The sequence below is a fragment of the Coffea eugenioides genome, unplaced genomic scaffold (genome assembly GCF_003713205.1).
Source record: "Coffea eugenioides isolate CCC68of unplaced genomic scaffold, Ceug_1.0 ScVebR1_1879;HRSCAF=2810, whole genome shotgun sequence".
Taxonomy (NCBI): Eukaryota; Viridiplantae; Streptophyta; class Magnoliopsida; order Gentianales; family Rubiaceae; genus Coffea; species Coffea eugenioides.
The window spans coordinates 19,918-30,608 of NW_020862314.1; the positions used below are offsets into that span (position 1 = coordinate 19,918).

General features: G+C 30.3%; 2 non-coding genes across 2 annotated transcripts; both read left to right on the plus strand.

Moving 5' to 3' along the window:
* The first annotated feature begins 1,355 nt into the window (after window positions 1-1,355).
* On the plus strand, window positions 1,356-1,458 carry LOC113755974. The gene has a single exon (XR_003465819.1). It is a non-coding gene; the product is annotated as a U6 spliceosomal RNA (small nuclear RNA).
* Window positions 1,459-9,938: 8,480 nt separating this feature from the next.
* LOC113755973 lies at window positions 9,939-10,045 on the plus strand. Its single transcript, XR_003465818.1, has one exon. It is a non-coding gene; the product is annotated as a U6 spliceosomal RNA (small nuclear RNA).
* The last annotated feature ends 646 nt before the right edge of the window (window positions 10,046-10,691 follow it).

Genomic DNA, 10,691 nt, shown 5'->3' on the forward strand with positions numbered 1-10,691 from the left:
GACTTAACTAGTAAAAATTTATACTTTTAATCACTTAAATATTATTTTTTATGACTTAACTAATAAAAATTTATACTTTTAATCACTCAAATTATAAAACTATACATTTTTTTTATATCACCAAAAGTATGTTTCAATTTATTGAATGATCATATTAGCTAAATAAATGTCTAATAGCTAAAACAAAAAAATATAAATAGCATTGTAACATTGCTTGAAGAAGCCATCTGCATTTGTCTCTATCTGGTTCAACTTATTACTTCTTTTTTTTGCTTTTGCTTTAGCTCAAGTTGTGGATAAGCAAAAAGGGCATATGTGGAACACAAATATCATCTCACTCCTCAAAATATTTTTTTAATGCTCATTTTTCTGACATGGGCTGATCTTGTTACTCCAACTATAAGTTCAGGGGAGGTATCTGATATTTTACAAAGTTCAGGGGAGGTGAGTGAGACTGTCAGAAACCTCAGGGGAGGTTTCTGAAATTATCCCTAAAAAATTCGACACCAAAATATGAACGAAATAGTGCATATAAATGTGTATGTGAATAGCAAGAACAACTTCTTCTTCTCCTCCTTTTTTAAAGTACGAACAATTTCATAAGTTAAGGAATAAAAATATTGGTGAATTTATGATGAATTTGAAAGATTATGCTACATTGATTTCAACTTTAACTATCATCCTTGTATATGAGACATAAAAGTGTTTTAAGGTTCATTTCTTTTGGATTTTACGTGTATAAATTCATCGAAATTTTGTTATGTATCATAACTATGTTCTTTATAACTCAAAAAAAAATAGTAACAAATTTTAAAAATTTCTCATAAATTCAAATATTTCTTGTAAAGCATAATGTGAGACAAGTTTATCACAAACATTATATAAATAGTTAAAAGCATGAGTATTTTTTAAAATAATTTGAAGTGTACAAAATACAATTTTATTTTCATTATAGATACAAACATGAAATATAGAGACATAATTCGAGTTTTTTACTAAAGATAAAGATCCTACGTTCAAATCCCCCTTTCCCCTTCCCACTTTTTAAATCCCACCTTTTTAGACTAAAAAAAATTTAAAAGAAATAGAGACTCTTATTTAGCCATATAACCAGGCCAATATACATTCTATTCTTGAGATCAATTCTTCTCATATTTCGGCTTAATAGTAGGCCAGAGCTGATGATTAAATTCGGATGAAGTTGAGTTCTACTTTTGTGGGTGGAAAATAGGCAAAAAGCATATGCAATAGTTCAATGTTAAATATTTTGGGCCAGGCTTGATGACATTAATGATGCTTAAAACCTTCCAATTACTGCTTTTTTCCCACATCAGCTGTGAACACCAAATTGGATCGGCCTATCCGGCGACACCCAATGAAATTGGTATCATATAGAGAAGATTAGGAATGCCCAGTGCAAGAATGGCGCGCACAAATCGAGAAATGATTCAAATATTTTTAGGTTTTTCTACGCTGATTTGGGTCTAAATGTATTTCATCTACATATAAAGATGACTGATAGATTGCTGTTAAAGTCAGTTTGGGCATTTTTTTTTTCTTTTGCTGATTGGGATCCATGTATATTTGGGCTAATTATGTATACATTTGATACTTCAAAACTCATTGGTGTGATTTTTTTTCATTTGATTGACAATACTATTTTGGATAAATTTCAAAAAAAAAAGAGACAAAGAACAATTGTTTATCTCGAATAATGCTGCAATAAAATGTTCTGAAGCATGACTTGGGCAATTTTTAAATCGGCTCAATTTGGTTGTCAGATGCATTAAGAATACAATTTTATAGGTTTGGAACCTCTTAAGAATTACAATTTTAACAAACTAGAAATTAGGTGCATAGTTGGCCTAGATTTTGGATTCACATGTAAACATGCCTCTGCTATTTTGAGGATGAATACCAGAATCCTTTCAATTTCTTGTGTGGGATACGAAGGTCTCTGGTCCAACAAGTCTTTCAATTCTATGTCTCCAATTGTTGAAGACATCAGATGGCCAACTAATTCACCAAGGTGCTTCCCCTTGATTATTTTCAATGTCAGGACCCCAAAGCTATAAACATCACATTTTTCAGTGATGTTAGTGGTTGTTTATATTCACTTTTGGTGAAAGCCATCACCTATTAAAATCAAAATCTTTATGGTAATTATTAAAAAATAAATTAATGATCGACGAATTCCTTCAAGCGTATAGGGTCGATTGTAGTAATAATTTATCTGGAGTATTCCAGGGTCGAACCCACAATGATGACTTAATTTTCTACTTTAATTATTCCAACAAACTAACAAAATTTAAATTCAAACAATTGTAATTAAGCAATAAAAGAATAATCAATTCAAATAGAGTAGTGGTGAGAAAATAATAGACACGAGTCTATGATTTCAGGTTTTAATCCAGAATTTGAGTCAATTATATAGTTAATTTCTTAACAAACCATGAATGCATCAAATAATTATATTTTAGATTATCTCTCGATAAATCTAAAGTGTGCCTAATTAAATTCTACGTCTTTTTTGATATCGCAAGTATCCAATTAAACCCTTTAAGAACTTCAGTGATATAAGTTTTTTTTAATCAAACCAGTGATATAAGTACGGCATACAAATCCTCACATACTCTCGTGATTAAACTAAATATATTTATCTATTTAGTGCACGGTTGTATCTCATTTCTCAATTCAATACAAACCCTAGAAGCATGTCTATGGCGGCCAAGCATAAACATGTAATTAAAATCAAGATAAATAAATCATAACAAAAGGTTAGAAATTAAACTAGAAAAATTAATCAAATTCCTTCATAAAAACTCTAACCCTAGAAACAATTTAGTTCAACATGATTTGGAAATTAAAACTACGGATTCAGAGAGTTGCTACAAAGATAAGAAAAAGAGTAAGAAAACTTCTTAGTTGCTTGCTCCAATCTTCTCCTCTTGCACGCTCTTTGATTTGTCTCCATTTGATATTGATCTCTCAAGGATAAACTATGGAAAGATGTTAAAACTAATCTAAACTAATTTTTTCACCCCTAAAAACGTCTTAGATAGCCACTACTTATAGTTTCTTAAAGTAGTATCCGAAACGGGGTAAAATTGGGCTTATTAAAGCTAAAAAACATCAATTTCGCGCATTTTTTCAATGAATACCTACTCAAATTCCGACCTAAACTCCGGCGCTGGAGTTCGTTCAAATGACTGGACCTGAACAACTCCGGTGTGAACATCGATGCAAGTTATTGAAAATTCGCGAGCGGATCTCACTTCGGATTCGCGCGCAGATCTATTTCAAGGCCAAAAATCTCCATCATCGAGGCCGAATAAGCTTTTGTGCAAAACAAAAACGTTGTAGCCCTTTGAATTAGTTTTCCAATGCTACATGAATCATGTCATTTGGAGGTCTGGATACTGAGAGATGCTCAAAATACTAAGAACTAGTTAGATGAACTTCACAATGCAACTATACTTCAATATTTTGAATATTTGACTACGAAAACATGAGAACCAAACTTTGATGTCTTGATAAGAATTGTAAAGCATTCTTTTAACTTCAAATTGGATCAAGAATCATCTAAACCTGATTTATGTAGTTTGAGTTATCACCAAAATATTGAAATATGTCGTTCCTACGAAACCTCTTCCTCTTAACTTTTTCCTCTTCCATTGCTTCTCCGCATCACGTTTTTGGTTCGTTTTCCCTTCAATTGAGTTTTGCACCTATTAGAACAATATAAGACAGCAAAATTAATTAGTTTTTATGCAAAATAATAGTTCAAATGATATGGTTAACTTGCAACTTATGCATATAAATTTACTACAAATTTTGACCGATCAATTAACAATAAAATTGTGGAAGCTTACCTGGATTCATGTTGATTAGCTGATACTTGAATTCCTAAAAATTTTGGGTTAGCCTTCTAGCTCAACACGTATTCGCTAATATTAGAGAGAGTCCTTTAGTTTCTCTCTGATATCTTTCCTGATGGTGGGATATCAGGAAAGACTTATTTTGTAGTATTAAAAATATGATAATAAGAATAAGTGTAACCTGAGAATCATAACCCTATTTATAGATAATTTTCTTGTTACCTTTTGAGTTCCTATTTTAACCCATCATAGAAATATGAATTATCCTTAAATCTCCACAAATTAAAGACTCACATCCTATTAGATACATTAAAATCCAAACTATAATTGATCACTTTAATTGAATTTAACCTTATTTGATAGTGTACAATACATAATTATTCACATATAAGTCTAACATTGGATTAAAAATCTAACAATTTCCCATTTGGATTATATGTGTAACCTTATAATTATATTTTGTAATTAACCATCTGAGCCCAATTTTACTGTCATTATCAAAATATATCTACAACCAATTTGATCTATCAATTACATACACATAGGATCACAGCGCCATTTGTTACAATTTCATAACTCGACCCATCAATGATTACATATGCTAATGCAATTGAATGACATGAATCATGATGTGAATTTGTAGTATAAAAATTTTATGCAATGTGATCATAACATACCTATTTTGAACTGATCCATTTTAAACTTTTATGAAATCAAACCATACCAAAATCAGAGTGTAAATAATTTTAAACTTTATTTATGCATAAAATATCCTTCAAACATTAATAACCGAAAAATATGAATATCGTAAGAGTATTTAAAATAACAAACTCCCACTAAAACTGAACATCACTTAATAATATGACACCTATATGAACAGTATACTTATGAAACATTTTGAATGACAAACTCTTAGTAAACTGATCCGTAACTATAGAGTTTGTCCTGATATACTCTATCGACAACTATCCACTTGTACTTTTTCTTTAATAGTTAGGAACTTGATATCTATATGTTTAGATTTTGTCAAGTTCCTGTTGTTATTGGAATATAGGACTGCTGACTTATTGTCACAAAATAATTTGAGTGGTCTTTTGATATTATCTACTACACGTAATCCTGTGATAAATTTTTGTAGTCAAATTTCATGATTGGATGTCTCATAACAAATTATGAATTCTGCAGCCATAGTAGAGGAGATTATAAGAGACTATTTAACACTCTTCCAAAATATGACACCTCCAACTAGCAAGTAAATGTAACTTGATATTGATTTCATACTATCTTGACATTCAGTATAATCGGAATCAGTATACCCAATGATTTTAAACTTATCTAATTTCTGATACATGAGCATGTAATCTTTTAATTTCTTTCAGTATACAATATTCAAAAGCATACAAACCTAAACATATATTAGACTCTTTATTACTGACGCATAAGAAATCTTTTGCATTTTCTTTTCCTCAAAAGCATTTTTAGAACACTAATTGAAACTAAACTTGTCTTTTTTAGCCATATAGGTATCATCTGATTTATAATTTTGCATATCATATCTTTTAAGAATTTTTTTAATATAACCTTTTTTGTAATAGTTTCAGAACTTCTCGAAAGTGATCCCGATGTATCTGTATGCCTAGCATAAAATATGCATCATTATGATCTTTCATCTCAAAGTTCTTAATTAGAAATCTCTTAGTTTCATGCAATAAATCTATATCGCTGTTGGCAAGTAAAATTTCATCAACAAATAATACCAGAAAAATATATTTGTTCCCACAGAACTTATGGTATATACAATCATCTACTCAATTCATCTCAAAATAAATTGAGATGATCACTTGATGAAATTTGAAATACCATTGTTGAGATGCTTGCTTGAACTCATAGACGATTTTTTTTAATTTACCAATCATATTCTTTGGATCTTTTGATGCAAAATTTTTCGGTTGTATCATATAAATCGTTTCATCAATGTCACCATTAAGAAATGCTACCTTTACATCCATTTGGTGTAATGCAAAATTGAAATGCGTCATTAATGTCATTATAATTCTTAAAGAGTCTTTTGAAGAAATCGGAGAGAAGATTTATTTATAGTCAATACCTTTTTTTTTGTGTAAAATTCATAGCGACAAGATAAGTTTTATATCTTTTCACACTGCCTTTCAAATATTTCTTGGTTTTAAATATCCATTTATAATCAATAGGTTTCGCTCCTTCTGGCAATGAGACAAGACCTCAGATATTATTGTCTTTTATGGATTTAATCTCTTCATTCATGATATCGATCTACTTTTGAGAATTTAAACTTTCTATGGTTTGGCGAAAGTTGATTGAATCATCTTCCATCAATCCAGTGTCATTCTCATATTTTTGGATAAAAATAATATAATCATTTGGTATTGCATTTCTCTTTTCTCTAGTAGATCTTCTTATTGGAACTGATTCTTAAAGAGGTAGAGTTTATACTTCTATAATACTTTGTTCTTTGACATTGTCTTGATTTATTGTGTCATAATCAAGGTTAGGAATAGAATTTTGAACAAGATCAATGACACATGTGAAAATATTAACATATTCCTCTTCAAAGATAAGGTGCCTAACTATATCTTTTCCCCCAAACTCAATATCTTCAAAGAATCGAGAATTTTTAATCTTAAAAATTGAATTAGTCATGGGATCATAAAATTTTCAACTCTTAGATCATTCAGAGTATCCAATAAAATAACAACTAACTGTTCTTGAATCCAATTTTTTTTCATTTGGCCTATAAGACTTTGCTTAAACTAGACATCCTCAAATATGCAAATGCTTCAAACTAAGCTTTTTTCCTATCTAAAACTCGTAAGGAGTTTTGGCAGTTATTTTAATTGGAACTCTATGAAAGATATATGTTGCAGTCTTAAGTGGTTCTTCCCAGAGTGACTATAATAAGATAGAATGACATATCATACCCCTTATTATATGTTTAAACGTTCTATTTCGTCTTTCAGTAACACCATTCATATTGGGTGAATCCAGCATGATATATTGTGGGACGATATCGCATTTCTCTAGATATTTTGCAAATGGTTCTAAATGTTGTTCACCTGAATTGTCATATCTATCATAGTACTCACCACCACGGTCAGATATGATGTTTTTGATTCTTTTGTTGAGTTGATTCTCAACTTCAGTTTTAAAAATTTTGAACATGTCCAACGACTGTGATTTTTTAGAAATGAGATATATGTAATCATATCTTAAAAAATCGTCTATGAACATTATCAAATATTGTTGATCATTCCAAACAGATGTAGGAAATGACCCACAAATATCTGTATATATAAGATCTAAAATGTTCAAGGACCTATTGGTTTCAAATTTCTTTTATTAGTTTGTTTCCCCTTTATAAATAACACAATCATCAAAATATGTAAAGTTTAAGGGGTCGAGAATTTTATTTGATACAAGTCTTTCCATTCTCCGTCTGGAGATATGATCCAATCTCTTTTGCCATAATGTAGTCGAATTCTTATTGGTTAATTTGCTTTTTACTCCTCTAGTACTCAAATATAGAGATTCATTAAATGAAATAATTGTATCAATTAAGTATAGATTATTATAGTGCAATAAAGAATCAGAACCAATCACTTTTGAATCATGAAATAATTTAAAATTTTCATTTTCAAATAAATAAAAATAACCAAATTTGTCCAAAATAGAAATAGAAATCAAATTCCATTAAAAAGACGGTACAATAAATGTTTCATTAAGATACAAATAAAATTCGATCTTTAATAATAATTTAAAAACTCTTATTACTTCAATTGGAACTATTTTGCCATTGCGTACACAGATATATCTTTCATTATCATTAGGTTTTCGACAATTTAATCAATCTTACATAAACACACTGATGTGAGTTGTTGCACCAGAATCTAACCATTATGTGTGTCTAGGTATTAAAGTTAAATTAATTTCAAAACAAATCAAATTAAGAAATATACCTTTCTTAGCACGCCAAGCATGATAATTGGTGTAATGCTTCTTTTTATGTCCTTCAACTCCTCAAAAGAAACAACCGTCCAGATCAACTAATTTCTTTTATTATTTCTTTTGAGGTGCCGTACTATAATTTCTTTATCCTTTTTTCTTTTATGTTCCTTATTTTTATTATTAGTGGCCTTCTGTCTGATTTTATTTCAACTTTTTTTCTTCCTCTATACAGTGTGAGATGAGCTTATTTAGAGACTAGGTCTCCTTTTGATAGTTGTAACTCATCTTAAATTGACTAAACTGTGTAGGAAGAGATATCAAAACCAAATGTATTAGTAACTCTTCCAAAAGTACTAACTTAAATGCATTTAACTTTGAAGCAAGGTGAGACATTTTCATGATGTACTATCTGATATTACCTTTATAACTATATTTTATTGAAACTATGTATGTCAAGAGTGTACTTATTTTAGCCTTTTCGTTCTTGACAAACTTTTTTTCAATATCCTCAAGTCGTTTTTGACATTGTTTCTCTAAATATTTTTGGAATAGCCTTTTTAATGATTATCAAACTCAAGCGATTCGATCTCTTCCATATTTTCTTATCCTTTTTAATCAGAGGTACTCTAATCTGTAAGAGATGGATGAGAATCAGCCCTTAACGCAAGGTCAAGATCCATTACTCCAAAAACTATCAAGAGATTTTCTTTTTAAGACTTGAAATTTGTGCCATTCAGCATAAGAATATTATTGATATTGGTGGTAATATTTATAAGATCATTCGCAACTGAACAGAAAATATAAAATAATTAAAACAAACCCACATAGACCAAACTAATAAAGGTAAATTCAAATGTTCGTAGTGGATCGAATTACCAAGGAGTTTTGATTGATGTTGGATTAGGTGTGCCATAGGTTTAGCAGAGGATTCGGCTGGTGTTAGACCAAGGAGCCAAAGGTTGGCGAAGGTCTCTGTTTGGATGTTGAAGACAAGTAGGTCCATGATTGGAAGAAAAGGTGATTTTAGGTGATAAGGTGGGTTTACGCTGAGTATTAAAGTGGATTCAAAAAAGAACTTATAAATTTGGGTTTAATGTAAGGAGTTATTTATAAAGGAGGGAGATTTGTTAGATTCATGAGTAAAGAGTTATGTCCCACATTGGTCCGAGATATGAAGAAAGAGCAGTTAATATATAAATAAGGATCCAAAATCTAATAACTTAAACTTTTGGATCAGAATTGAATTTCTAACTTACATATTGGTTCATTGATAGGCTCTCTGGAGGTGTTTCTCCCTAACACATTCAAATGAAGTTTGTTCTTTTTTTAATTTTTTCTAGTAAGGGAAAGTAGGAATTTAAGAAATAAGGAGAGGGCAGGAGAATTCAGAACGATTCAAGTGAAGTTGAGTTCTCCTTTTGTGGATGAAAAATTAGGCAAAACGCATATGTATTCAATAGTTCAATGTTGAATGTTTTGAGCCAGTTTTGATGGCAATAATCAATGTTAAATCCTTCTATTTGCTGCTTAGTTCCCTCATTGGTCATGCACATGAAATTATATTTGCCTCTCTTATAGCCTTAAACATCCCTTTAGCAGGACTGTCAATGAGATCGGGTTAGCCCAAGTTTGACCTGTTCGGTTCAAAACAAACTCATTGAACCTAAACTTTAATTGGGGCGGGAAAAACTTGAATCTAAATATTTGATCTAAACTAAATGTGAGCTGAGTTTAGACCATACAAGACTGAGACTCGATTAAAGCCCTGCCCATATATGAGCATAATTATAAATATACAAATATATAATAATATCTATAATTTATAATTATACACATTACAATATAAAATATTGATCATTTATATATAAATTTATATTAATTCATAATTATAAAATATATTATAAATTAGGTATTTAATTATGAGTTTGGGCCTAATCCAATTTGGCCTCGAAACTCATATAATAATGTGAATTAAATTTGAACCTTTTAATATGAACCCAAAATCCAATAACCCAAAACCCAAAAATCCATATAGTTTGTGAATTGAGTTTGAAATTGCTCAAACCCGACTTAAAAAGTGTCAAACCTTCAGTGGACTTTTGATAAAATTGGAACGATTCAAAGACGATTAGCATGGCCCTTGTACAAGGATCACACGCACAAATTGAGAAGTGGTCCAAATTTTTTTGGGTTCATATTTGCTAATTTGGGTCTAAATCAATTTGGTCTAAATCTAAAGACGACTGATACACTGATGTTCGAAACTCAATTTGGGCTTTTCTGTGCTGATTGCCGAGTCTGTTTGGGATAAATCCATGAACCACTGATACCTGTTTGATCATGACTTAGTTTAACTCACTGGGGCGATTTGTTTTATTTAATTAACAATAGTATCTTGGATAAAATTACAAAAAAGAACAAGAGTAATAGACAAAGAATAATTATTTGACTAGAATAATGTTGCAATAACAAGTTCTGAATCGTGGCTTAGGTAATTTTTAGTTAGACACAATTTGGTTCTCAGATATAAAATGTTATATTGTAGAAATTTGATTTTAGAAAGGCAAACGTGACGTTGTATGTCTTTTATGTTTGGCAATTCATGTGATGAATTGAAGTGATTAGGGAAAAAAGTGCTTATGTAAAACGTATATTATAGAGACTTGATTTTTCAAAGGTAAAATTGATGTTTTATACGGCTAGAATGATTAGGAAAAATACTTGAATAGCACCCAAAAATGTACAAGAGTCTACTGGGCTAGCAGCTAAAGTTCTATGTTTCCAGGTGTTGAAGACATTAGATTGGCAACTATGTCACCAGGGTGCGTCCCT